Source organism: Kogia breviceps, chromosome 17 (assembly GCF_026419965.1).
Source record: "Kogia breviceps isolate mKogBre1 chromosome 17, mKogBre1 haplotype 1, whole genome shotgun sequence".
Classification (NCBI taxonomy): Eukaryota; Metazoa; Chordata; class Mammalia; order Artiodactyla; family Physeteridae; genus Kogia; species Kogia breviceps.
In genome coordinates this window covers 60,820,403-60,828,423 of record NC_081326.1, presented here as the reverse complement: position 1 = coordinate 60,828,423, position 8,021 = coordinate 60,820,403, and positions in this window count along the sequence as shown.

Below are 8,021 nucleotides of genomic sequence, written 5' to 3'. Positions count from 1 at the left end.
TAGGTTTTAGTTGATTGTGTTGAGATGTTGATTAAAGGCCATTTGTCCCACTTTAGCAGCTGTTAACCTCAATGGGTGATCGCATTCACTTAGTTTTTATCACTCTTTTATTTCCATTCCTCCTCATCATCTTAGAATACTCTGATGCTCTGTCCTAATCAAAAGGTGTTAGCTCATTCTTGAAGTAGGACCCAATAGCTCTCTCTTTAGCAAAGAGAGCAGGGGGTTTGTCTTGAGTAAGTGGAAGGGAAAAGAGAGGCAAGAACATGCAGGAAGCAGTGATTCTGAGTCCTTGCTCAGCGGTGCCTGGAGTTCAACCAAGACGGCAAGTTTACTAACATTCCAGAATCAACCTAGAGGCCCTGAGTGGGCAGGCAGGGATACCCCCATTTAAATACTATGGCTTTCCGTATATGCTGCCTTAAAACACAGTCACCAGAATCTCAGCAGAGAAAGCCCACTTTAGGATTTAAATTAAGAACAGGAGGTTTAACTTAACTCTTGAGCCAAAGCAGAAATTCAGCTAAATTGTCATCCTGCCTTAACCCTGGGCTAGAGAAAGTTCTTTTGATGCTATGTAGGTATCAGGCATTAAATCAGTCGAAGCAGTTCACAAATCACTAACCCAAAGGCATCACTCTGATAAGATGTTAAAGAGAAATCATGACAGTAATAATGATACTAACACCTAATATTCTGCAAGTCCTTACTGTGGTAGGCTTTCTTCCAAACAACTTACATGCATTATATCAGTTTTTCTGATTACCTTATGTAGTGACTGTTCCTGTCCCTATCATGTAGATGAGGCTTTTGAGCCTCAAAGAGTTCAAAGCACGTATCTAAGGTTGCACAGCAAGAAAGAGTCAGAGACAGGATCAAAATACAAATCTGACTCACTTAAAAAGTTTATAGTTCTATTTCTTTTGCTTGCTTCCAAAAGACCATATTTTATTTAGCAGGGATATCAGGGAAACTTAGTTCAAAAACTTACTGCAATGCTAAGAAAGACTTTTCTGTATAAAGGGCCTCCAAGAACCCAACCAAGAAAGAATTATTACTGAATTATCAGAAAGACCTTTCACTGATCATTCTGAAACATGTACCCAAGACTGAATATTATACCTAGGGTCTATATGTTATTAAACTCTCAGTTATGTAGCTATTCATTCATTTTCTAAATGGGTTCCTATAATAAGCAACCTTCTCCCTCCTCGCTTGTATTTTTCTCCAAGTGATAGCCTCTCAATTTAAAGGAAAGTATGTTTTTTCAAGTCAGATATTTATGTCTGTGTGAGATTACTTAAATTGTCTCAGTTCTCTAATAAACAGAATTAATAGTATTGGGATGAGCTTCTAACAAATTCCAAACAATATGCTTCTCTGCACTATAACTCTTCTCTGACAGCTCACCAAGATGGTGCATTTAACAGTTCCATAAATTTGTGTAATGGTAAACAAGTGACTAATAAATGTCTGGATGTTCAATGAAAACATTCAAATGAACATATTGCAGAAATAAATAAATGGCCATTAAAAGCTTAACAGTGACTGTCATATATGTTAACCCATAGCCTGGGAAAACACAGTGGTTTGGGCAAATAAATGGACAAATGGACAAATTATTAATGGCTGTGCTTTTAAAAATGGATGTTTATTCAGCAACATAAATAGGACCTAAGTCCAAAGAGGAAGTCTCTCAGCTTCTGGCAATAGCTATCATAATCTTATAATAATCAAATAATAGAACGACAAAGCTCCAGTAAATTTCAACAAGTGGCCTATTCTGCCCCTTTAAGTCCTCTAGACTGTAGTTTTGAAAACTTTTCTTTTTATCTCTAGGGTATCCAACTCAAGACCTACCCTGATGATAAGCTGTACACCCTACAAGTCTAGAAAACACTGTATATTAAATAATAAAATGTCCCTCCTGCTTGCCATTATTTAATCAGCTATCTCATCTTAATTCACTTTTTTGTAGTTCCTGCTTGCCATTATTTAATCAGCTATCTCATCTTAATTCACTTTTTTGTAGTTTCTGTTGTATCCATGCTGTGTCCAATATCCCAGAGTAATGTCCCATCTCTGCTCACCAAAGAATTTTTGATAGTATCGTCATTGATACTCTCCCTTCTTACACCCTCTTCTCGTTAACCGTTCCTCATGTTAGCCTTCCTAGGTCAAGTCTCTAATCCCATTTCTCCCTTGCTCAGAAATAGTCAATGACTGAGGACAGACTAAAATCCTAAAATCTTCGCCTGAAATGAAATATCTTCAATAACCCAAATCTAAACTATTTTTATGTGGAAATTAGGAGTCTTTAGGTTGCAAGTGATAACCTAATTTAAGTGGCTTGGGGCAAAAAAAAAGGGGGGGGGAAGGAAGGAAGGAAGGGAGGAAGGAAGGAAGGAAGGGAGGGAGGGAGGGAGGGAGGAAGGAAGGAAGGAAGGGAGGGAGGGAGGGAGGAAGGAAGGAAGGAAGGAAGGAAGGAAGGAAGGAAGGAAGGAGGGAGGGAGGGAGGAAGGGAGGGAGGGAGAAAAAAGGGAAGAAAGGGAGGACGGGGTTAATTTATTAACTTCAATGTTGGCCTCAGCCACTTGAGTTCCAAGTGTTTCAGTGATGTCACTGGATTCTCTCCTGCTCCTTCCTTTGGCTCAGTTTCTCCTCTGCTGGCTTTTTGGCAGGAAGACTCTCCAAAAGAGAAAAAAAAGAATGGCTGCCAGCACCTCTGGCCTCAGATCCCATCCTGTAGTAACCCCAGGGGAAGTGGCGCCTCTTTTAAACTAATGCCAACCTAAGTCCAAGGCTGGTAGTCTTTTTCTTAATCCATCACTGTTGCCAAGAGGAAGAAATACACTGGCTGGTCAGGCTTAAATCACTTGCCCAATTTATGAGACTAGGATTAGATCAGCCACACTCCCTTCAGAAGGGCTGAGAGGGAGAGAGGGATGGTTCCCCAAAGAAATACTGTGGATATTATGACATAAAAGAGATACAGATCTTGGTCAGTTAAAAACAACAGATATCCACTATCTACTCTTCTTTCCCTCAACTTTACCTCATATTTATTGTGGGGTCACGCCAAACAGAAGTGTCCATTGTTCTCCGTATTTCTCTGTCAGTGTTTCTTTTTTTTATTATGTTTTCTCAGAAACCTTACCAATTCCTCTATAGTAAATGGGTTTAAAACAAAAAAACAATTAAAATGCTAACTTGTAACTTTTTAATAGAGTTGCCAGACAAAACTACAAGATGCCCAGTTAAACTTGAATTTCCGATAAAAAATAACTTTTTAGTATAAGCATGTCCCAAATATTGCATGGATTATAATTTTACTAAAAAGTATTTGTTGTTTATCTGAAATTCAAACTTAACCAGCTGTTCTGTATTTTTATTTGCTAAATCTTAGCACCCTATTCTCTAAGAAAATACACAGATTTTTCCAAATTTATTTAACCAGAGACTTATTTTTCCTCAGACTCTTCCTACACGGGTGTTGCGCACTTTGCTTTAAGAAAAGCCATGGTAACTCATATTTCAATAATTTAATGAAAATTCAGCATTCTACGCCATATACAGTCGTTTCATGCCATGTGTAGTTTTCTTAGTCACTGCCCTGTGGAGTGAAATTATGTTCATTGAAGAAAGAGCTGGAAGAAGAAGGAAGGAAACACTTGACGTGCAAAATACATTATCTCAAAATAGACATGTATGTCTTATGAGAGATACAAACAGAAGTTAGGGATTATTTCATATATTTGCCCCTGACTTGCTGAGCATGACTAAGGCTGATGAAAAAATACTTCCAAGACTCAGGCACAAGTATATTCTTAAAAAAATGATACCTACTGAGTGATGAAAACATTTATATCTCTTCCTTTTACATAACACTGAAAGCAGAGATCCACCAGCCACCTCTTAGTCCATGATGTGTTATGTCAAAAAGATTCACTAGAGGCTATTTGCACTTGTAATTTAAACCATCCTATAAATTAAAAGTGTGTGTGTGTGTGTGTGTGTGTGTGTGTGTGTGTGTGTACGTATGAAAAAGACTGTGGGAGCTGTTTTTCCAAAATTATCACTAAGAAAGGTATTTGTTTAAAAGAACACTGTTACGTAAGGTTTTCCTTTATTTTTCTCTATGTTATTGAAGCTACCTAATATCACATCTGGAAATGGAAATGTCTGAAAGAAATGTCATTCATTGCAGAGGGCAAGAAGCAGAAACCTGAGATAAATATGCCTTTGTCAAACGGAAGCAGACGAAATTACTGAAGGAAAGAAACCAGACATCCCCTGGTGCTCTTTCAGATAATAATTTACAAATGCGAAACTTTTAATCAAATAAAAAATAGACACTTAATCCATTATATACATTGAGTTTAAATGCAAAAGAGAAATATGAAATATTAAGGTTTATAAGAAAAAACCATGTTCTTTGTCTTAACTTCCTGTTTTGGTCGGTAAACTCTCCTTGATAGACAGGCATTGGGGAGACCTTCCTGCATGTTCTAGAAGTCTTTTGATTCTAAGAGAAGAATCATGTAGATGGTTGGATGCATCCATGGGATGAAGGCTTAGAAAGTGATAGTGCGTAGAAATGCCTGCGATTAAAACTATAAATGACAGAAGACCCTGTTCCTTCAACTTCTCTCTTTGCCTTTCTAAGCTCTGCATTCTACTCATCACCTGCTCCTGAACTTGTCCTTCAGTTGACTGCTTTGGTTCTTCTTGACTTGGCTGTTATTGTTGGAGTTCTTTCTATGTCATTACAAAAGAAGATACCTAATAAGCAAGGGTTCCACAAGCCTTTCCTTTGGAAAGGTGTATTCTAATACTTTCACATTTTAATGTTCCACTATTATTACAGAATACTTTACTAGGTGATTCATGCTTTCATTAATTATCACACAGAAGAAGAAATAAAGTTCTTTGAAAAAAAAATCTTGTGTAGAGGGACAACTAAATTTTTGCAAAGAGCTTTCAAAACTGGAGATATAAGGGACTATCTTTCAGGAGTCATAGAGAAGGACGAAGACTTCTGCCCTCCATTAATTTTGCAATTTGAGTAAATTTCTCTAACAGACACCAAGGTCCCAGAGGGCAAGGATTATGCCTGCATTAATCAACATTAGCATAGTTCTTGTTACCAAGTAGGCACCTATCAATAAAAATTTGTTACATGAATGAATGAATTAATTAATGACATGGAACTCAGAATGGTTTCTTATAACAAAATAAATTTAAATAAATTGTTTCTGTAATGGAACAGTTTTAACATATCCAAGTAGTCATTGTTGAATAGGTTATCTAGGTTATGAATCAGCAATGACTTATTTTTTACTTCATCTCTCTCGTTGTTCCCAACTCTCAGTCTATCTACTTCTAATTGGCATTTCTAAGAGAGAAAACACAAAATCACACATTTTCTCAACGTGATTTTAGTAGTGTCCACCAATCTTGTTGACATGTAAACTTTTTCCTGGACTACATAAAGCAAACAATTGCTGAAAGTACCAATCCATTTTTCAAATATAACTCTGTAAGTTACCATAATCATTATCTTTATTGTTTTATGTTGTTTAAAAACTTTTTGCTAATATCATTAGTTATGGATTGATGTAAGTGCACATTTTTGTTATTTGTAGGACTATTCCAATGAATGTTACTGAGTGATGAAATTAAATTTAATGTGTATTGTTAATTAATTGTTACTTTGGCTGATCCAAGTCAAGGTTTTTCCTAGTCATTAGGCATCAGTTTTAACATTATCACTTTCCTTTCAAAAAAAATCATTAAAGTAGTATTTTATTTGAGAGGTTCCACTGCATAAATACAAGTTTTAATACTGAGGTCATTATCAGAGAAAATAATGTTTTATGCCCTGTGGAAATCAGTCATCTTTATCAATGTAAGCAGACTTTATGGCTATTTTTAAGCCATTAAAAATAGCTTTTACTGTTTCAGTATACCATCTATTTTCATTTGTGGGAAAAGAACTTTAATAAACGTCAATATTCATTCTGGAGAATTTGAGTGAATATCAAAGTAAAACACCGAGTTGCAGAGAAAATAGCTTTCTAAAGTACAAATTGCATTCTGGTACATTTAGTGACAAGGTTTATGTTTTAAAAACCAACTGGCATACATTATTTATTATATATTTGCATATATTATTAATTGGCAATTGACATATATTATTTGTCTTCTTTTATTTTTATTTTTGAGAAATGTTTGCTATCTGGCAAAGATGCCCAATTACATAAAGCATGGAAATGATGGACTGCCTAGACCATGACTTCACATTTCTTTTTAGTAAAAGAAACATTCCTTAAAAGTTCCAAATTCCAAAAACTCAAAATTCATCTAACGGAGGCAAATAAAAATGAGGCAGCAAAAAAAGCAAAAGTAAAACCAAAAAAAAGGTTATGCAGGCAACATAATAATAGGAATATTTGGTGACCCACAGACTTGGATTAAATTGCTGCTCTCCCATTTACAGCTGTGTGGCAATGGACAAATCATTTATCTCTCTAAGATTAAGTTTCCTCATCTGTAAAATAGAAATATGAATGTCTATCTCATAACAACTGTGAAAAATGGAATTGGATAATAAATATAAAGTGTCTGGCTTTGAAACACCCCTCACCCTGCCACTCAAATTACTTACTGGATTTAATTTTTAGAATGCCCATTATACCAAAATGAAAAATACTGTTAAACATAGAGTTACTATGTGATCCATGAATCCCAGTCCTAGGTATGTACTCAGGAAAATAGAAAATATATTTCCACACAAAAACCTGTACGTAAATGTTCATAGATTGTTCATAGCAGGCAAAAAGTGGAAAAAAACAAATGTCCATTAACTGATGAATGGATAAATAAAATTTAATATAGCCATACAATGAAATACTATACAGAAATATAAAAGAATGAAGTCTTAATATATGCCACAACATGGATGAACCTTAAAAATGCTATGCTGAGTGAAAGAAGCCAGGCACAAAAGACTACATATTGTATAATTCCCTTTTTGCCAAATCTCCGGAACACACAAATCTATAGATACAGAAAGTAGATTAGCAGTTTCCAATGGTGGGGGCATGGCACAGAGAATGGAGAGTGACTGATTGCTAATGGGATCAGGGTTTCCTTTCGGAGTCATGAAAATATTCTGAAATTAGACAGTGGTGATGGTTGCACAACTACATGACTATTCTAAAAACTAATGAATTGTATGCTTCAAAAGAGTGAATTTTATGGTATGTAAATTATATATCAATTTTTTTAAATAGTATGTTCAGTGTCACACTTCACCTCTGGAACTATACATTGCTTCTCACAGCAAAGAATCAATAATTTTTAGATCCTCATTCAAAAAAGCGAGTTAGGGGATTCAAAATCCATACAACAACAGATATTTCTAAAAATGTACTTTAAAAAATCTTTCATTAATAAACAAATTATTAGTTTTCTTTCTTTTTTTTTTTTTTTTTTTTTTGCGGTATGGGGGCCTCTCACTGTTGTGGCCTCTCCCGTTGCGGAGCACAGGCTCCGGACACGCAGGCCTAGCGGCCATGGCTCACGGGCCCAGCCGCTCCGCGGCACGTGGGATCTTCCCAGACCAGGGCACGAACCCGCGTCTCCTGCATCGGCAGGCGGATTCTCAACCACTGCGCCACCAGGGAAGCCCTAGTTTTCTTTTTATAGATACTCTCAGCAAATCCATAAGTCACCTCTCAAATTACACAGATGTCTATTTTTTTTTAAAAAATAGATTTATTTATTTATGGCTGTGTTGGGTCTTCGTTGCTGTGCACGGGCTTTCTCTAGTTGCGGCGAGCGGGGGCTACTCTTCCTTGCGGTGAGCGGGCTTCTCGCTGCGGTGGGTTCTCTTGTTGCAGAGCACGGGCTGTAGGCACGTGGGGCTTCAGTAGTTACGGCTCGCGGGCTCTAGAGCGCAGGCTCAGTAGTTGTGGCTCACAGGCTTAGCTGCTCCACGGCATGTGGGATCTTCCCAG